Here is a 21,776-nt window from a genome sequence, read left to right as displayed (position 1 = left end):
ATCACCTTCATATTTATTTATGGCAAGAACGATTATTAGTTGCTAAAATAAACCTTCTAAAGAGAAGTACTTTTTAATTGCCATGTCAGTCCTTAAAAAATGAAAAAGAATTTCAGATGTCACCATGATTAAACATTTGTTACAATTATAGATGCCTACTTTTCTAAAACAATAAAGAAAAATAAAACACCTGATTCCTATTTGGAAATAATTTACACTTTAAAGAGACAGCCAAATCACATCTTTTCTGAAAATGAGAGTACCTGCTGTCGTTGGCCAGGACCCAAAGAACTGCACACTAGCCTTGCATTTTGCAAACAGCAGCCCCTCGTGCCACACAGCAAACCACAGAGTGGAGTTTGAAAAGCTGTTTAGGTTTCTTCTTCTTCTTCAATGTTTAATTCATTTTCAGATTTTTACCCTGCCTTTTAGAGGAGAAGGCAAAGGCGAAGAAGATCTCACAATGTGGCTTACTGATAATCACCATAAAAACAATAAAGTCAACTGTAAAATCAAAACAGTAAAAACACAACAGCTTGAAACAGAACAAACAGGTTGGCACATGCAGAAATTAATCATCACTAAGCCAACTGGAATGTAAAGAAAATGTTTTCAAAGCACACGCAACAGTGCACAATGAGGGGCCCTCACAGATTTCCCCAGGGAGGGAATTCCATAGCCTTGATGCTGCTACAGAAAAGGCCCTGGTTTTGATACTCGCCAAGCAAGTATGGTTGAAAGCAGCCTTCCTCCAACTAGATACCCTCCAGATGTATGGACTGCAACCTCATCATTCCCAGACAGAAACCAGGGTGCCGCCAGGTTTGAAAAGACACCAGAGAGCAGAGCTGAAGATGATCTTAAAACCACTGATAGGTTCATATGGGCAAAGGCAGTAATTTAGATAAGAGGTCCCAGACTGTTTCTGATATCATATGGGAAGGTATGCTATTTATATATTAAAAGAACAACAACAGCACTGGGCACATTTCAAATAGACCCTTTTGGATCTTTGCCAATGCATGTAACAATGCTTGCGAAAAGAAAGAAATCAGAGGGAAATATGTATATGTTTGTGTTTTCTGTAGGAATTTCATATCTTCCATTCTACATGCTTATTTTCATCTTGTCTACCAGGTTATAGCTATATCGCATTCTTCCTTTTTGACAAAATAGGGGAGGGAAGGCATATGAACATCAGCAGAAAAGAATTTAGAGAGCAATCCTATGGCTGCTAGTCAACGGTTAGACAGCCATAGGATACGTCAGTTTCTGGGAACTGACCTCAGAGCCTGCGCTCTGAGGTCAGTTTCCTGAGAACTGACCTTCCTCCCCTCCCACACTGCCTCTCAGGCAGCTTGGAACAGCCCCACACTCCGTGCTCGGAAGCGGAGTGTGGAATGGTGAAAACGGGGTGTTCCAGGAGGTGTTCCAGGGCGGGGAAGGCGGAAATGCTGGTACGACACATCCAACATGTCATCTGGCAGCTGCTTCCCCCACTGCGCCTTCCCATAGCTAGACAGCTGAAACTGGCTGTCTAACCGCAAATGCAGGGCGGCTGAAGCGCAGAAGGGATGATCCCCTCCGTGCTTCTCCTGCCCTGCATTGGATAAGAGGTTGCCTCTGAGTTCGGAGGCGGCTGCCTATCCCAGTATGACTGCTCCCTTAAAGTTGAAATGAGACTTGAGATAGTATTCCATAGATGGGAGCTCAATCAGTAATGGAATCCTGCAGTGTATTTTTAAAAAAGGGTAAGTTGACATTTTTGCTTTTAATGAGATGTCATAGAGATTTTTTTTACCCATTTGTGTGTTCCCTAAAAGCATTCCCCGTGAGCACAAATCTAGAAATTCTAGAAGTTAGAATTTTGTAGAGCTTGACTTGGATTCCTGCACTGAGCAGGGGGATGGTCTTATAGGCCCCTTCCAACCCTAGTATTTTATGATTCTATGATTCCATAATTCATTTAATAAGAACAATGTTCCCTTCACCCACCCCATTTTCTAAAATCACTGTCAATTCAACCCTGCAAAATTTGTTCATTCAATTAAACCTCTGTCATACCCATGTCACAATGGCATTTGTGCATGCCCTCAAAAAAATATCTGCTCAGGATGCTGCATCCAGAAAGCTAAAAACTGTACTTAAAATGCAGATGAGCCATGCTTATTACTTCTAAATTTACCCCTATGCTGCTTTTTGTCCTTGGATTACCTAGATCAAGGGAGGAGAACCTGTAGCACACCAGATGTTGTTGGACTGCATCAGCTCCAGCCAGCATGGCCAGTAATTAGGGATGACAGGAGTTGAAGTCCCACCATATCTGGAGCATTGCATAACTATTCCATATTTGTCTTCTAGAAGCTCTTCTCCTAAATGAAAAAGCAAACCACTGTGGTTGGATAATAACTTTCCTATCCATTGTGTTTGCATTTAATAGTACTTACACAGTTCTTAGCTTATAAGATCCCTGAGCTGCCCTCCGGTGTAATGTCCAGGCCAAGGTATCCATTGACATACTGCGGAGAAAATCTAATGTAGGAAATCAGTGTTAGAAAGAAAGCTCCAGAGTACAATATATGATGTCCTTCTATACTTCTTAGGAAGGCAGATCCACCATGGCCAAAGTAGGCTGGGATGTTGGCGGAATTACATCAAGTAGGTACAAGGAAATAACAGCAAGGCTAAGCAGAAGTAAGGTTGAGGGTGCAGGCCAAGGACCATAAAGAAAAACTGCAATTAGGGACTGACAATGCAATGTGGCAAAGAGCTAAACAGCACACACTGAGTTGGGTCCAAACTAAGTCATACTTTAGCCCCATTGACATCAGAGACAGAAGTTAGTCAAGGCTAATGTTAAGTTCCATTTCAATGGGATTAAAAAGCATGACTAACTTAGTCTGGATTCAACTCAATATTTTGTAGAGCCCAAAGTACATTGGCTGCTGGCCCATTTCTGGGCATAGTTCAAAATGCTGATGCCTACCTTTAGACCCTTAAAAAGCCTGGGATTCTAAAGGACCACTGTCTACCACATGGGCCTGCCTGAACGTTATTATCATCATCATCAGAGGCCTTCCTCCAAGGCCTCTCGCTTTTTGAAGTTAGAGAAATGATAACCACAGAGAGGACCCTCTCAGTTGTGGCACCTTGTATGTGGCCAAATGTCAGCACCAGACAAACTTTTTAGTTTGCCCAGGCCTTCCAAGATGCTACTTGAAGCACGTTTTAACTTCTTTTTTCTGATTCAATGGTTTTATCACTCTGTTATGCTTCTGTTATTCTGCTAATTTTTATTGTAACTGACATTGTTTTTATGTTGTTAATGGTTCTTATGTCACCCTGAAAGTCATACAAACTGAAGGCTGGCATTTAACTCTTTTAAATAAATCCTTCTGATAGTGGCCTTACTCTAAGGCAGCCTTTTCCAATCTGGTGCCCTCCAGACATGTTGGACTACAACACCCATCATTCCCAGCCAGCATGAGATGCATATATTTGGTAGGGATGGTTGAATATGTCAGTTTCAGTTTCTTTCAGTTTCTCATTTTTTCCAATCTTAAATTTGGCTTGTCTCAAATTTTGTGAATTTCTTCAGTCTTAAGTTTGGTTCATCCTGAACTTTTAAAAGTTTACATGAAAATTCATAAGCTTGTTTTGTTCACGTTTCTCCTGATACATGCGTTCTTGTCTGCATTTTTGCCTAATATACAAATTTGTGCAAGCAATTCCCCTAATATAATGCATTTTTTACATTATTCCCCCTATTATACACATTTTTGTATGCATATTTTGATTGGAGAACTCCATTGCAAAATTTAGAGAAGTGCAAATCTTGAAGGCGGACTGAGTTTTGGTTCACATATTGGTTGAAAGTGCAAAATTAGGTAAGTATGCATTAAAATAGAAACTGAACAAATTTCTCCCTCATAGCTAGTCTTTGGTATGCATACCTGGTATAAGGACCACTTATAGTGCAATCTTGTATGTGTCTACTCAGAAATATGCCCCACTGAATTCAGTGGAGCTTACTCTCAGGTAAGTGGGTAAAGTATTGTAGTCCTAATTGGGTTTAACAACAGACATTTGGTATCGAGAACCAGAGAGTTCGTTACAAACAGAGGAGCTTCTGAAGAATAATTGGATGTGGTCTGAAACATGGTGGAGGGGGGACCATAAACTTCATGCTCTTGAAATTACACACCATCAAGCTGTATGTCTATCTGGGCTTGCACACCTCACCACAGTGAAAATGCTTAAGTTCCCCTTCATATGTTACCTCAGGAGTGCCAAAAGAGGAACCGTCAGTTGCTCACATATGTACTTTTCAACACTTCCTATAAGATGTGAAGCCACTCTAAGACTTCACCATTTTCTGCTGGCCATCTGGAAATAAATAGTGAATTAATTATTACCAAAAGCAGTAGAGAATTCTTGAAAATCTCTCTCTCTCTCTCTCTCTCTCACACACACACACACACACACCCATAGTGATCAACATGAAAATCTCTGGTATGTCTCTTTAAGTGCATTATTCCACACATTATACAATGTCATATGAAAGTAGTTACAGAAAAGGACTGGAACACACAGAACTTGTACTAAAAAGCAGGCTTTGTAAAAGAAAAGGGTGGGGGGAAGAAATGTTATGTAATTCAGAGCCTCAAGCTAAAAACCATAGCAAAAATCAGGCAAGCGACTGGCTTGCATGCACTATCATACTCCAGCAGAATCCAGATCAAGCACTAACTTGAGAAATTATGATAAATCACAAAGGAAATGTACAGCACTGCACCAAGGCATTATAGATGCCTTGTATATATACAAAGTATATATACAAAGGCTTCATCCCTTTTAAAAGCTTATTCCTTTAGGCATGGTGCACTTCTTACTTAAATGCTGCACTATAAAGTATTTCTCCATACGCACTTTAAAAAACTATTAAATAAAATCCAACCAACCAGTAGCAGATTTAGCCTTCTGGTATGAGCATCCAAGGGCTTCCTGGAAATATCCCCCCCACACACACACACAGGCCCCATCCTCTGCTGAACATATCCTTTCCCCACTTTTGAAGATGAGTTCAAGATGCTATGATCTGACCTGTACTGTTTTTAATAAATAAATAAAACTGCAAGTTAAAGTACAGGAATGTTTTGGTGAATTTGAAATAAACACAGGGTGCTTCTAGATGAGGTGTTTAGGGTGCTATCACCCTGTCTCATGGAATTTTACAGGGGGTCCAGATGTTGTCATCCTCCAGTTGTAACCTTCCTGTGTTTTCCCAGTTCCCACAGCTTCTTCTGTCTTTTCCCTTATCACAGAAAATCTGTTGAGGAAGGGGGGAAAAACCTTAATAGTTGCACCGTGCCTTTGGATTTGTAGCACTAGGAGCCCTCTGTCTGGAAGCACCCACATTCAACTTCTGTCCAGTTTAGGAAGCTGTTCTTCCTGAGGGCCAGTTCACACTTTACAAGATAGATACATTGGACATATATAGGGTTGGATCCAGTGTCTGCCTCCCACGAGAGGAAGGGCTCCACTTGTGGAAGGTCACTCTGCCTGATTTTGGGGGATCCCCCCTCCCACCCCCCATAACAGCTCACCCCATTTAGTAGGGACACCTGACTCTGGGTAACCTTTTCAGGGGGCTGGAGGGGCTGCCGTGGGAAGGGGGGGCAGGGAAGTCCACTTCTGACATCACCTTTGATATATTTACAGCTCAGTCCAGTGAATAGGTCATGGGATGCAGAGCAGTAAAGCACTTGGCTCCACTTCTCACCTATCATTTTGTATCTGGATCTGCCCAACACCACTGTTTTGCACTTGCCTCCAAATGGTGGAGCTCAGGGTTGTAGTACAAGACCACAAACCTGAGGTCTGCATAGACCTGATGGAGATACTCCCTGAAATGGTAATGAAGGATTCTTGCCAGGCACAAAACAGGAGTACTGAAACATTCTGGTAAATGAAGCCCAATTACACCGGATATCTGGGAAGTCAAGGAGTTAGTGGAAATTCTTCTTAGATCATATATTGTCCTCGAAGCAGAGGTGAGTTAATAGAGATGAGGTTGCTTTGAGTTGCAAGTGAGGATACATGCTTCCACGGGAGTGGGGGAAAACTGGAAGGGGATTTTGAGCAGGAAAGTGTCTGAAGGTGAAATCTCTGCACAGGCTTCTGCAAGTCACTATCTCTCACTTATTTTATAAGGTTGTTTTGAGGATAAAAGAAATGGCTATGGACATTGACTGAACTCTTGCTCTCCATCAGTGCATCTGCTTAATAGCTGTAATATTAATTACTATGACTACTGCTACCAGGGATGCCAAAATATGGGCATCCAGTCAGCACTGGCAGCTAAAAAAATTGGTCCTGGTAATTGAACTGTTGAAGAGGGCAGGGCATAATTTATTTTTCCTCCCCTGTGCACTGCTGTGTGTAGGACCTGGCCATGTCTTCCTCTTCCTAAAAGTAATTGGAGGGCCTGGCCTACCACTAGACACAGTGAGGGAGCTGCTTCAGGCGGCAGATGCTAGCGCAGCCTTCCCCAACTTGGTGTTCTCCATATGTGTTGGACTGGAACTCCCATGATTCCCAGCCAGCATGGCTATTGGCACCTCTCAACTAATATCTGGAAGAAAGGAAAGGAGGAGGTGGTGGTGGTGGGGATCAGAATACACCAGCAACAAGAATGGAACCTGTTCTTCCATCTGGTGACTGGTGGCCCCATATTCCTGTCTTTCTGTTCTTCCATCTCGCTCCCAGAAAACGTGAAAACTGTCTACTAGCATAAGAACATAAGAAGAGCCCTGCTGGATCAGACCGAGGGTCCAGTATTCTATTCATACAGTGGCCAAACAGCTATCGACCAGGAACCCACAAACAGGGCATGAGCGCAACAGCGCCCTCCCACCCATGTTCCCCAGCAACTGGTGTACATAGGCTCACTGCCTCTGGTAATGGAGGTAGCACATAGCCATCAAGACTAGTAGCCTCTGATAGCCTTTTCCTCCAGAAATTTCTCTAACCCCCCTTTAAAGCCATCCAAATTGGTGGCCATCACTACTTCCTGTGGTAGTGAATTCCATAGTTTAACTACCTGCTGTGTGAAGAAGTACTTTCTTTTATCTGTCCTGAATCTCCCACCAATCAGCTTCATGGGATGAACCGGGTTCTAGTATTTTGAGAGAGGGAGAAAAATGTCTCCCTAACCACATTCTCCACACCATGCATAATTTTATACACCTCTCTCATGTTTCCCCTTACACTCCTTTTTTCCAAGCTAAACAATGCCAGCTGTTGTAACTTTCTCTCATAGGGGAGATGCTCTAGCCCCTTGATCATTTTAGTTGCCCCTTTCCACACCTTTTCCAGCTCTGCAATATCTTTTTTTAGGTGTGGTGACCAGAACTGTACACAGTATTCCAAGTGTGGTTGCACCATAGATTTGTATAGGGGCAGTAGGATATTGGCAGTTTTATTCTCAAGCCCTTTTCTAATTATGCCTAACATGGAGTTTGCCTTTTTTTTTTTTTTTTACAGTGGCTGCACACTGGGTTGACATCTTCATTGAGCTGTTCACCACAACCCCAAGATCTCTTTCCTGGTCGGTCACCACTAGCTCAGATCCCATCAGGCTATATTTGAAGTGGGGATTTTCCCCCCCAACATGCATCACTTTAAACTTGCTTATATTGAACCACCTTTGCCATTTAGATGCCCATTCTCCCAGTTTGGAGAGAGCTCTTCACAATCCCTTTTTGTTTTAACCACCCTAAATAATTTGGTGTAATCCGCAAACTTGGCCACTTCACTGCTCACTCTTATTTCCAGATCATTTATGGTTGAAAAGCATTGGTCCTAATTCTGATCCCTGTGGGACCCCACTATTTACTTCCCTCCATTGGGAGAATTTACCATTTATTCCTACTCTCTGCTTTCTGTTCTTTAACCAGTTACTGATCCATAAGAGGACCTGGCCTCTTAGTCTATGACTGCTAGGTTTTCTCAGGAGACTTTGGTGAGGGACTTTGTCAAAAGCCTTTTGGAAGTCCAAGTAAACAATGTCTACCAGATCACCCCCGCCTATATGTTCATTGACACTCTCAAAGAACTCTAAAAGATTAGTAAGACAGGCCTTACCTTTGCAGAAGCCATGTTGATTCTTTTTCAGCAGGGCTTGTTCTTGTATATGCTTACTAATTTTATCTTTAATAATGCCTTCAACCAATTTACCTGGAACAGACGTTAAGCTAACCGGCCTGTCATTTCCCAGATCTCCCCTGGATCCCTTTTTGAAAATTGGTGTTACATTGGCCATCTTCCAATCCTTTGGTATAGAGGCTGATCTTAGGGACTGCATATTTTGGTTAGAAGATCAGCAATTTCATATTTGAGTTCTTTGAGAACTCTAGGATGGATACCATCTAGGCCTGGTGATTTCTTTGCTTTCAATTTATCAATAAGGTTGAGAACTTCATCTTTTGTCACCACTATTTGCCTCAATTCCTCAGACTCACTTCCGGAAAACATCAGTTCAGGCACAGCTATCTGTCCTATATCTTCTGCAGTGAAGACAGATGAAAATAATTCATTCAGCCTCTCTGCAGTTGCCTTGCTCTCCTTCAATACTCCTTTAACTCCATTGTCATCCAGTGGTCCAACTGCCTCCCTAGCTGGTTTTCTGCTTCTGATATATTTAAAGAATTCTTTCTTGTTGGCCTTGATGTCGTTAGTGATATGCTCTTCAAAATGCTTTTTTGCATCTCTTATTGTCTGCTTGCATCGTCTTAGTGCAAGCTTGTGCTCCCTTTTGTTTTCCTCAATTGGACAAGACTTCCATTTTCTGAAGGAAGCTCTCTTTTCTCGAATAGCTCCCTTAACACTGCTCGATAACCATGCCGGTGACCTATTGGACTTGGTGCTACCTTCCCTAACCCGTGGTATACATTTTAGCTGGGCTTCTATTATTGTGGTTTTCAGTAATCTCCAAGCATTTTGAAGGGATTTAATCCTTTGACTCCCCCTTTTAGCTTCCGTTACAGCAGTTCTCTCATTTTAGAGAAGTTTCCTCTTTTGAAATCAAATGTGACTGTGTTGGACTTCCTGGGCAATTTTCCACTTAAATATATATTAAATCTGATTACACTTTGATCACTGTTTCCAATTAGTTCAACAACATTTACACCTTGTACTAGGTTCTGGGTGACACCATTTAGGATTAAATCCAAGGTCACCTCCCCTCTGGTCAGTTCCATGACCAACTGTTCTAGGGCACAATCATTGAGGGCATCTAGAAATTTAACCTCTTTCTCATGGCTGGAACATGTATTTATCCAATCAATGTGGGGGTAATTGAAGTCGCCCATTATTACAACACTTCCTTGTTGTAATAAAGGGCTCCATGATTTCGTTTTCCATCTCGAGGTCACTCTGAGCATTCTGGTCTCGGGAATGATAGCATGTTCCTATCACTAAATTAGTTTTGGAGCCTGGTATTGTCACCCATAGTGCTTCTGTGGAAGAGCCTATCCCTTTTAGGTGTTCTAGGCCGCTCAACACTATGCCCTCTTTGACGTACAGGGCAATACCTTCCCTAGTACGCCCTTCCCTGCCCTTACTATAGAGTTTATATCCAGAGATGACCATATCCCACTGGTTCTCTCCACTCCATCAGGTTTCTGTAATGCCCACTATATCCAGGTTTTCCTTTAAAATCAAGCACTCCAACGAGGGATGTCAGAGGCTTCCGCCATGGATCTCAGTGAGGCCAAATGCCAGTGCTTTTGGCCCCCCAAAATCCATGGCGGAACGAAGCCCCCCCGCCCCCCCATCCTGCGAAAGGTGCACAAAATGGAGCACTTCCCTGGTGCCGTTCACACAGCTATGCGAATGGCGGCCGCATCTGTGGCCACCATTCGCTTCCCCATTTTTGCCGTGATAGTAGGGATGTACGAAAGGCACTTACCTTTTGCGGATTCTGTTTATGGTTGGGGGGGAGGCATTCCGTCCCTCCCCCCGGAATCCTCGCCGGGGGGGGAGGCGCTCTGTTCCTCCCCCCTCTGGAATCCTGGCCGGCCGGCTGTGCTCCACAGTGATTCTGTGGAGCCACCGGCCAGCTCTGCCAGCAGCCGGACATCCAGCCGCTGGCTAGCAGGGACGCAAATGGCAGCGGCCATAGCCGCCACCGTTTGCGTCCCTGCAGTCAACCGTGATAGGCTACATAAATGTTTACGTAGCCTATCATGGCTGACTTAAAAAAAAAAAAACCAACGTGCGTATGCAAATGGCGGCGGCCACGGCCGCCACCATTTGCATATGCGTTTTTTTTTGTTTTTTTTTTAAGTCAGCCGTGATAGGCTACGTAAACATTTACGTAGCCTATCACGGTGTTTTTTTTTAAACCTAGCTGTGATAGGCTACGTAAATCTTTACGTAGCCTATCACGTTTTTTTGTTTTGTTTTTTAAACTGGAAATGGTGGGGGCAGCCGGTCAGAAGACCGGCCACCGCAGCTGCCGAACCGCCACCAGAGCCGCCGCTGGAGCTGCCGCCGCCGCCAGGAAGATCCGCCCAAGGTAAGTCTCATCCCGGGGGGGGGGCGGGCCGTTCCGCCACCGATTTCAGGGGGCTGAATGCGCTGGCATTCGGCCTCCCCGAGATCCATGGCGGAATTTTCGTACATCCCTACGTGATAGGCTATGCAAGTATTTACGTAGCCTATCACAGCTAATGCAGGGACACCGTGATCGGCTACGTAAATATTTACATAGCCTATCACGGCAAAAAAAGGGAACACAAATGGCGGACTGCCGTAGCTGCCGCCATTTGCGACCCTGTTTTTTTTGCCATGATAGGCTATGTAAATATTTATGTAGCCTATCGCGGCGAAAGACAGGGCGTAAATGGCGGCCGCCACACCATTTGCGCCCGGTTTTTTTTGCCGTGATAGGCTACGTAAATATTTACGTGCCTATCACAGCAAAACAACAGGAACACAAATGGCAGCTGCCATAGCCACCGCCATTTGTGTCCGCAGGCTCCACACACCTGCGAATGCACCCGGCCAGTGGCTCTGAGGAGTTGCTGTGGAGCCGGCCAGGTTAGGATTTCGGGGGGAGGTGCGGAGCGCCTCCCCCCCACCACGAATCACCCCTTCGAAAAGGTAAGTGACTTTTGTACATCCCTAACTCCAACTCTCCCATTTTGGCACGGAGGCTTATAGCATTTGCATAGAAACACCTATACACGCTATCCTTCCCCAGATGCCTCTAGCGTGTGCATCTTTTGCTATGGGATGTTGGCCCCTTTGATGGCTATTATGTTCTGCCATGTGCTCCTGGCCTATTTCCTCCCCTTCTACATTTGGGCAATCAAAAACATTTTCATCTTCAGCCCTTTGGGATGATTTAACCAGATACTTCCCCGTTCCTGTTGGCTTTCCCCCAGGGTTTAGTTTAAAAGCTGCTCTGCCACCCTTTTTATGTTTAGCACCAGCAGTCTGATTCCATTTTGGTTCAAGTGGAGCCTGCCCCTCTTGTACAGGCCTGACTTGTCCCAAAGCGTTCCCCAGTGCCTAACAAATCTGAACCCCTCCTCCTGGCACCACCATCTCATCCACACATTGAGACTCCTTGGCTTCACTTGTCTAGCAGGCCCTGCATGTGGAACAGGTAGCATTTCTGAGACAACCACCTTACTGGTCCTGGATTTCAAACTCCTACCTAGCAACCCAAATTTGGCTTCCAGGACCTCACAACTACATTTCCCCACATCATTGGCACCAACATGGACCACGACCACTGGCTCTACCCAGCACTATCTACTAGGCTATCTAGACGGCGCGTGATATCCGCAACCTTCGCACTAGGCAGGCAATTCACCATACGGTCTACACGCCCATCACAACCCAGCTGTCTATGTGTCTAATGATCGAATCGCCCACTATCAGAAGCCCCCCTCCCCCCTGGAGGCACATCCCCCCCGGAGGCACATCCCCCCCTGGAGGCACATCCTTTGTTCATCTTCTGAGGAATGGTTCCCTACTAAGGGATCATTTCCCTCTTCCTCAGAATGATGCCCTCCTTCCCCGAGACCCACATTCTCCATGACAGCAGAGCAGCTGTCACCCTGGGAGTGAGACACAGCTAATGGGTCCCTGAAAGTCTCATCCACCAACCTCTCTGCCTCTCTTAGCTTCTCCAGGTCAGCAACCTTGGCCTCAAGGGAATGCACTTGTTCCCTGAGAGCCAGGAGCTCATTACACCGAGCACACACCCATGACTTCCATCTAGCAGGTAGATAGTCGTACATGTGGCACTCAGTGCAATACACTGGATAGCCCCCTCCCCACTGCTGGCTTTCTACCTTCATAACTGTTTTTTTTTGCTAGGGGGTCCCTGGAAAACTTAGTTGTTTACTACGAGGAGGTGGGGAAATTATTTATAGTTATTTATTTACAGTTATTTACTGTGAGTATTGAGTAAGGGGGGGAGAGTTCACCGCCCTGGCTTCCTTGCCGTGTTGCTAAACTCGCACAGTTGCTTAATTAGCGTGTTTGGTGATGCTTTGTGTTGGCACTGGGGCTGAGACGCTTCGTCACTGGGGCTCCTCGCGCTCAGAGAGCTGGCTCCCTCGCAAGCATGCCTACTTATATAGATAGGCTCACCTGCTGCTGCAGTGAATCTGATTGGAGGGCCTCATTTAAAAAGCAAGGGAGGCTGTGTGTGAACTCCTGATGAGCACTGGCTTTCAGTGGTTGGGAATGTAGGTCAGTTGGTCCCCCAGGGAATGGTGATTCCTTTTCCTTGCACAGTTGCTTAACTCGCTTGTTTGTTCATGCTTTGTCACTGGGGTTGAGATGCTTCATTGCTAGGGCTCCTCGCGCTCAGAGAGCTGGCTTGCTCGCAAGCGTGCTTCCTTATATAGATAGGCCCAAATGCTGCTGCAAAATAGCTTTGCAAAATAGCTAAAGAAATAAAAATGGAAATTGCTGTTGTTTCTCAGATTGCAGGATAATATTTTTACATCACTTAAGAACAGTCCTAAGCCTCCTAGTAGTCAGTCAAATCATGTTCTGGAAACTTTGATTAATAAACACTTTGTGACCTGACTTATTTTCCCAAGTTCACTGTGATCTCAATCGTAATGCTCTTCTGAGCACGTTCTAAGGACATCGTACTGTAAATATTTTGAAGTGCACTGTATTAATTTCATACCAGCCAAGCTACGAGAGCTTGAGAATATCAGGACAGAAATTAATACTCTGTCTGAAGAAAGATAGAAACAGCAACTGTTTTCCAGACAGAAGTCTCTCTGTCTGGATGATTTATTAATTCTTCTTTTCGCTCAGTCTTGCTATAATCCTATATTATTTGTAACTATCGCAGTATACTTGAAAGCAGCATTTGATGCCAGTTACAACAGCAGCCACTACATCCTTTAACATTTATTATGGGAAGACTGCCATTGACATTACAACTGAACTTCCAATTGGCTGTTGACAATTCTGACGTCAGAAAATAGTTGATGACTGAAGCTATGACTTAAATCATATGCTAGTGATAAAGCTGACTGTGCCTCAACTGTGCCTCAAGGGAAGGAAACGCCTGAGCATTTGGAAGTGTTTTCTTTATTTATTACACTTTTCAATTACTGGAGTTCTCTGCATGGTATACAGGTATGTTGAAAACAAAAAAGTAAGCATTGTTTAAAAAAATACAACCCACAGCACAGTAAAATCAAGATAAAAAGGGGAAAAACAAAATGGCACATAAAGCCAAAGTGAAACCAGCCACAAAATAAAACAGTCAGAGACCTAAAACCACTAAAAGTGTTCATCACTTCAGGCATTTGGAGAATTAAAAGATCTTCACCTGTCGCTGCAAAGACTAGGGCTCTGCACCACTTTGGTCTGAGTCCTGAATTCCAAAGCAAATCAAGGTGATTCAGATCACTTCAGTCCGAATCCGAAGTGGTCCTGAGCCGTCCAAACTGGGTCAGAGAGATCCAAAGTGCTTTGGATTGTTTTGGAGAATTCTGAAGCCCAGACAGCCTGTCTGAGCAAATGTAACAACTTGTTAGAGAAGTGAGGGGGAGAGGAGTAATTGGGAGGGGGGAACTGAGCCTTGGAAGGTGACATCTCTAGGTGCTAATGGGGCTGAACTTTTAGCCCAGCAGTTTGTTTCTTGGCTTTGTACTGTTTGTTCTTTGGCTCCCTGCCCTTCTCAATTACTATTCCTTCCCTGCCCATTTTTCAACTCTCTATATTCTTATAAAAAAACAAAGAATACAACAACAACAACAAAAACGAACCCTTTTTCTGTTAGGCTTTAGTATTATTTCCCTTCCCCTCACCCCTTAGCTTGTAGGTAATTTTTTCTTTCTGTATCTGCTTTTCTTTTGGTCTTGTGTATTGTGTGAGTGCACCTTACACATCACTGTGCACAAGCAAACAATGTGTGGCCAAAGCAACACACTAATATACAGTCCAATTATATTCTGTGGGGCAAAGCACTGCACAATACACATAATATGAAGCATCATCATTTTTGCTGATTTTCCAGGACACTTTGCCTGTCGCTTGTTTTCCCTTGTGTATATCAAATGACTATAAAATAGAATACTATTTGCGTTGCCCTGATTTTCGCCGTAGTCTACGTAAACATTTACGTAGACTACAGCGACTAAATAAGGAACGCGAATGGCGGCTCCCTATGGGGGCCGCCATTAGTGTACGCGCTTTTTTTTTTTTTTTTTAAGTCACCCGTGATAGGCTACGTGACGATTGACGTAGCCTATCACGGCTGACTTTGCAGATCTAGCCGTGATAGGCTACGTGAATCGTCACGTAGCCTATCAGGGGGCGTTTTTTTTTTTTTTTTTTTTAACTTTCGCATTCGCGGCCGGGCGAGGCGGGAAGCCTCCTCCCCGGCCTGAATTTCGGCCGGGGCGAGGTGGGAAGCCTCCCCCCCCGGCCTGAACTTCGCGGGGGGAGCAGCGAAGCGCCTCCCCCCCACCGCGAACGTCCTTCGACGACGGGTAAGGGACTTTCGTCTACCCCTACCTAATTGTCACCTTAAACACCTTCTGATTAGGATCTCTAATCCCCTGTGTGGGTGACAGGTTTTTTTTTACCTTTTTTGTTCCTGAGAAAAGGAAATTTTATGCATGGCTAGCACAAAAACTACTGGATCATGCTGTCTAAAATTTTGCAGTTTCAGTCACTTCCATTGGGGCTGCCAGTTGCCCAAATTTCATGCACTTCTGTGGAAGCACTGAAGAATTGTAGCTCTTTGCTTTGAGAGATTTCCCTGAAAAAAGCAAATTTTACCTGTGCCAAGCACAAAAACTACTAGGCCAAACTGAGATTTGACAGGTTCAGTCACCTCCCTTGGGGCTGCCAGGTCCCCAAATTCCATGCAGTTATCATAACAACAGAAAGAGATACGGTAATTTCTGTTTTCCAATGCAAGTCAGTAGAAACATAAAATCCAAATAATTTGGATATCTGAATCTTGATTCCGATCTGAATCCAAAGTGAATTGGGTCTGAATCGGTCTGAAGCCAATGAGGGCTGGTTCAGAAGATCTGAATCGGCCTCCGAAGTGAATGGGAGTGTGTATGTCCATGAACAGCCCTAGAAAAGACCATAATGTAAGCGCCAGACGAGCCTGTCTGGGAAGGGCATTCCACAGATAGGGCTCCAACATGGAAAAGACCCCCTCTCTTGTAGCCATCTGCCTTATCCCATTTGGTGGGGGCACCTGGAGGAGGATTTCAGATGCTGACCTTAAGGGTTAAACGGGACCAAATTCACACTGGGTAGGTAAGATATGGGAGGAAGTGCCCCTTCAGCTAACCTGGCCCTAAGCTGTTTAGGTTTTTAAAGGTTAAAACTAGACTTTTGAATGGAAATGAACTGGCAGCCAATGTAGATGGCAAAGTCCTGGCATAATATGATTGTATCGGCTAGCCCCAGTCAACAACTAAAACAGCAGTCCTGTTCTGGACAAACTGTTTCAAGTGATGCTAGCAAAGTGCACGCTGACTCCTACACCTCAAGCACCCCTAAATTTACCTTGGGTCTGGAGAAAGGCAGATTTGGTGGTGGCAGCTTCAAGTGCTACCAAGCCCCATAGAGCATTTTTCAGGGCAAGCGCAGCTCTGTCAACAAGGCTGTGTATGCTCCAGCCCGGCTCATATGCATTCGAGTACGGTGCTTGGCTCACATTTATGAGCACCTCTGATTGAATGTTCATGACATCCCTGGTGTGTGTGTGTGTGTGTGTGTGTGTACAGGTGGAATTTAAAAACTATCTGCAACCGGAAGTTTGAGGCTGTACATTCCATTCTACCACCTCAGGTCCTGCCAGCTCAGTTCTGCTGCATGTGTAGATCGGGCCTACATAATTTCCAGTCTTGTGTTCCTTATTGGCATGTATCAACCTAGAGTTCTGCAGTTCAGGGGTTGTTCTTTTTAACATGCTGTTAACACAGATGTGAAACCCCTAATACTCACCTGAGGCCCAGCTTCTTTTCTTGGTGATGAAACTGAACAGTTAGAAGATCGCCTTGGAACGTTTACCTTTGTGCATACAGAGCCCGGGAACCATCTCACTTTACAGTGTTCTTTCAACAAGCAAAGTTTTCCAACACAAATGGAGAGAGAGGCATCTGAGAACAAGGAATGGTGATCCTAGCAATCTTGAATCAAGACCAGAGGAAAATAAACATTTCTGCCCCAATATCAGGGCTATTTCATGTGTATTTAACTAAGGATTTAGGATGCAGTCCACTTCTCACTGAAGGCATTGGAAAAATGTCCAATTGATTTTAACAGAGATGTCTTTCATCCTTGGGCCCTGATCTAACTGCACACCAGCAGCTGGTGCTGGCACAAGAGATTGCACTGCCTAAAGCAGAGCCCCAATAGTGACCACACACATGCGCCCCATTAGGGCCAAGAGTTTGTCAAACACCTTGCTGCACCATTCATACACCAATTTCTGCTTCGTCTATTTCTCCCTCATGGTGTCACCTAGAGTGGATTTTCTCACCCTGCTGTAAGATAGGGCCAGCCCTACATACAGCAGGAGAGGCTGCAACAGCTTTCCCCAACCTGGTGCCCTGGAGATGGTTTTGGACTACAATGCCCATCATTCCCAGCCAGCATGACCAATGGTCCGGAATTCTGGGCACTGTAATCCCAAACATCTTGAGGGCACCAGGTTGAGAAAGGCCGACATAGCCTCTCCTCCTTCGTTGGCCATGCTGGCTGGGGATGATGTGGGTTGTAATCCAACACATCTGGAGGGCACCTGGTTGGGGAAGGCTGGCCTACATGGACACAGCCCTGTCAAGGCGTGTACTGTTCTTGGATTGGAGCAATATTTTCTAGGACTGCTATAGCATTTTCAGAATAAACACAGAAGAATGGGCGACTTGATCAAGTAAGGAGTATTCCTTGGTGTAAGTTAAGAACACTGAAGCTCCGGCTGCAAACTTTAAGCAGCTGGCTGGCAGTGACCTCCATCAGCAGTGGTTCCCTTTCTTTGGCACCAGCTCCTTCCTTTAGCTGCAGAAGAGTTTATGTGTTTCCTTAGATTCTTCGGTGACATGCAGGCAAACCCAGCAGCAAAGAACAGCTGCAAAACAGGCAGCAAATCCAGAAGCTGAAAATTGATTTAAGAAATACCAAGCAAGAACTTATCAAGGCTTTCCCCCCTCCCCCTTCGTTAATGCACGGCTTCCTTGAAAGACAATGGATAAAGCTATTTCCTCCATACGACTGCTCAGAAAATGCAGTTCTTTACAGTTTTAGGACTGAACAGAGTTTTCATGACTGATTCTGGAAATACAGAATTGGCAAGTATGTACAACTGGTAAAGAAGTGGATCAGAAATATATGCTGTTTTCATCTCGACATACCATTTTTCTTTAAAGGAAGTGCTGCAAGTTTTGTTTTTGGTAAACACTACCGCCTTATCTGAAAACGAAGGAAGGATTTTATTTCCCATCTAGAGTTTTCAAAGAAGAGGTTCCGAAGTTCTCAATTTCTTCTTGAGAAGACAGTTTAAACTTCTGGACAACATTATTTTTCATAACCTCCACAGTATTCTTAGCTGATTTTTTAAGTGAGGAAAGAAACACATCCTTGTGCACAAGAGCGTATAGACAGTGGGGGGTGGTAGGGTCCAATAGGTGAAAGGGAAGGAATACAGCACAAGTATATGCATGCAAATTTATATCCCCAGACTTGAAATGTTAAATCTGATCACAATTAGAAGTTGCAAAATATATTATTGAATTAAACTTTAAAATATAAGAAATCTCTGAAGAGTAAAAGGAGGAAAATAAAAGATTTAGGCGGAAAAGGGAGGCAAAAATATATAAGTGTTTCTTAGAAGAGGAAAGAGAGGAAGAGTGACAAATCTGTTCAGGAAGACCATCCCAGGAGTAGGGAAAAAGGAAGAGATAAAGGACACAGAGTGACCAAGGTTGAAAAGCTCTTACTGGAGCATAGCAACAAATCCACGAAGGACAAGGAGGAGCCAAACTGCTAAGAGCATCAAAAGTGAAAGCCAAACATTTAAACCAAATATGAGAGAGAGAAAGAGAGAGAAAAAATACCCTGAGATCCAGTTAGGAGGTCAAATGAGAGCAGTAATGAGATCATAATGAATTCCAGAGGGGTAGCCGTGTCAGTTTGTTCTAGCAAATACAAGAAAGTCCTATGACACTCCCAAGGCTAATTTTATTGTGTGGCATAAACTTTTGTGGACCAAACAGTGGGGTCAAAAGGCCATGAAATAAGCAGGATATCAGTATGTCCGTCATACTTCTATTCAGAGCCCAAATGGAAGAGATAAGAACAGAGTGACCCCACACCAGTCGCTGGTGGTCACACCGTTTATTTTTTCAATGTTAATTTAACATCTAAGAGAGACAATTACTTTCTGGAGTGGGAAAGATATCCCTAGTCACAATTGGGATAAAAGTTGCCGATAAATTCTAGTCTAGCCTAGTGTGAAATTGTAGTCCCACTGTTCACAACACTTTTTCTCTGCACCCACACCTCTGTATGTATGTAGCTACCAACAGAGGATAACATTTCATGCCTGTAAGACTTCTCTAGTCCATGAAAGCTTATGCCCTAACCTAATAAATATGATACAGCTTAATCCTAGGGGTGTTTACTCAAAAGTAAGCTGCATTGAGATAAATGAAGTTTGCATGCAAGTGTGCATAGGATTTCTTCCTTCATCTTTAAGCTGCAGGTTTCTTTTGTGTATGATCATAATGGCGAGTAAGATAAATAATGCAGGCAGCAGAATTCTAGGCTGGGCTCAAAGGTTTAAGGCAAGGGTGGGCAACCTACAGCCCTAAGGCTGCACGTGGTCCTTAGCCTATCTTCATGCGCAGCCCTCAGCCTAATTTCAAAAGCCCTCTGTGTGTGATCAGTTCAAACTTCTGGCAAGAGCTATCTATCCCTTCCCTGGAAGCCTATTGCTTGGGAAGGGAGAGGGAGAGAGAAAAGGGGGTGGCAAAAAGAGAGAGAAAAGGGGGCAGGGCAGAAAGAGCAAAGAGGTGACCCACCAGGGTCGGCTCAAGATATTATGCTGCCTGAGGCGAAGAACAAGATGGCACCCCCTCCCATTTCATGTATACAAGCCGACTGGACTAGCAGTTGAATCTTTCTTCGATGCTGCAATGGGGCAGCATCCTCTACCACACCTGAACGGAGCAGGCTAACTTGGAGCTAACAGGGCAGGCCATGGAGCACAGAGCTCTCTCCTCCAACAGCCAGCTGCTGCCTCCCAGCATCTGCCACCTGAGGCGACTGCATCACTCTGCCTAATGGTAGGGCTGGCCCTGTGACCCACTCACTTTTGACTCTGACCCTACCCATCACTGGCTTTCAACCCACCCACCGCCAACATGCATCCCCCAACAGATTACCCACAAGGGAATGTGGCCCGTGACATAAAAAGGTTGCCTATCCCTAGTTTAAGGTGAGGAAATGGAAGACCTCCAAATAAAACAATTAAGATTGTTTGTTTGTTTGTTTATCTGTGGCATTTATATACTGCTGAATATCATAAAATCTCTTTGCGGTTCACAATATTAAATACAATATTAAAAACATGACATTAAAACACAGCATTAAAAACACTTCCAACTACAGCAAAAAAAAAATCAAAGAGCAGTAAAATGGAGCAGCATAATTAATTTACTTACAGCTCAGGGAAAGCCTTGGTGAGCAACTGTGTTTTCAGGAGGCATTTGAAAGATGTTACATTTTCTGCCTCCCAAACTACATGAGGGAGGGTTTTCCAGATGGTGGGTGTTGCTACAGAGATGAAAGATCAATTAAAGATTGAATCAGTATTTTGTACTAGGATCAGAAAGAAGAGGACAATTATTAGGACTTTTGAAAGATCTGACAACAACATTGACCTGGAAAAGGAAAGACAAAGGGAGTGCTGAACAGGACTGGATGGTACCCAATAATATACAACACCTGTCTTTCTTTCTTTCTTTCTTTCTTTCTTTCTTTCTTTCTTTCTTTCTTTCTTTATGTCTGTACCGCTCAACAGCCAAAATTCACTGGGCCGTTCACAAAAATTACAAACTACAAATACAAGATAATAAAACATAGCATAAAATGTTTAACATACAAAATTTAAAACAGTTTAAACAGCTCAACTGTGTAACGTAGTCTGCATGATTTGTCTGTTGCCATCCTGTGCTGGCCAGGACTCCTTGCTCATTCACACATGTCTATGTGTAACACAGAGGGTAAGATTCACCATTTAGCTTGAGAAAACAAGTTATCTACATTTTCCAGCCACCAGTTGCTGTTAATTTGCTGGACAGATAATACTGCATATGAACACACCCTCTGCCTCAACCGACACAGTTGCATTTAGTTGTATCTGTTGACTACCGTCCATTAACTATCTTGTATCGACCCACCCAACTCTGTTCTAGTTTCTGTTTTATGAGCCCTAAGAAAAGCCCACAATCCAGCTCTTTCTCCTTTTTGTTTTAGTAATGCAGTTTACCGAGACTGTTTAACATAGGAAGTTTACTTGTTTTATTTATTTATTTGTTACATTTCTACACCGCTCAATAGCCAAAGCTCTCTGGGCTGTTGCCTTGTACTGGTGTCAGACCATTGCACCATTGAGCCCGGTAGTCTTCTTGGTAACAGCTCTTCAGGGATTAAGACGGAGCCTTTCTAACCCTTAGGAGGAGATGTGGGGAATTGGACCTGAGACCTTCCGCTTGGAAAGCATGTGTGTATGGACTGTGTAAAGTCTGCTCCCTCTGTGTTTCATGGATTGTCGGGTGCCTTTTGTCCTTTTGTCCCGTCATAGGAGGATGCAATTTTTTTTCACCATGTGGAAAAATGCGCAAATAATTACATGAGAGGTTCTGTAAGAATTTACACAATTTACCTTAGCACGTATCATTTAGCGTATCATCCCCCGTTCCATTCAACTTTTCCTAAGCAGAAACTTACTTATTTTCCTATGAATAAATATGCGTAAATTTCAGAAATGTAAAAAACATCCAAAAGTCCACGGACTCTGCGCAGCCTGAGGGGGTCACTCCACAGTGGATTCTGCAGGTTGGATTCTTAGAATTCTGAGCTCATTTGAGTCCTTCTCAAATTTCTCCAGCATCCCTTGTTGTAACACTGAGCTACCACCCCTCCACAATAAAAGACCTCTGCCAGCCTCAGTACTCTTCACATCCAACTCTGCAGCT

At 44.0% G+C, this 21,776-nt stretch overlaps 1 long non-coding RNA gene across 1 annotated transcript; it reads right to left on the bottom strand.

Annotated features, from left to right (window-relative positions):
* Positions 1 to 15,147: 15,147 nt before the first annotated feature.
* On the bottom strand, positions 15,148 to 20,789 carry LOC146345117 (uncharacterized). Its single transcript, XR_014792437.1, has 3 exons — positions 20,681 to 20,789; positions 20,241 to 20,352; positions 15,148 to 17,988 (listed from the first exon to the last, which is right to left on the bottom strand). It is a non-coding gene; the product is annotated as an uncharacterized LOC146345117 (long non-coding RNA).
* Positions 20,790 to 21,776: the final 987 nt, after the last annotated feature.

Source organism: Heloderma suspectum, chromosome 5, assembly GCF_057233095.1.
Source record: "Heloderma suspectum isolate Gila_16-S chromosome 5, 16-S_ref, whole genome shotgun sequence".
Lineage (NCBI taxonomy): Eukaryota > Metazoa > Chordata > Lepidosauria > Squamata > Helodermatidae > Heloderma > Heloderma suspectum.
This window is presented reverse-complemented; position numbering and strand designations above follow the sequence as displayed.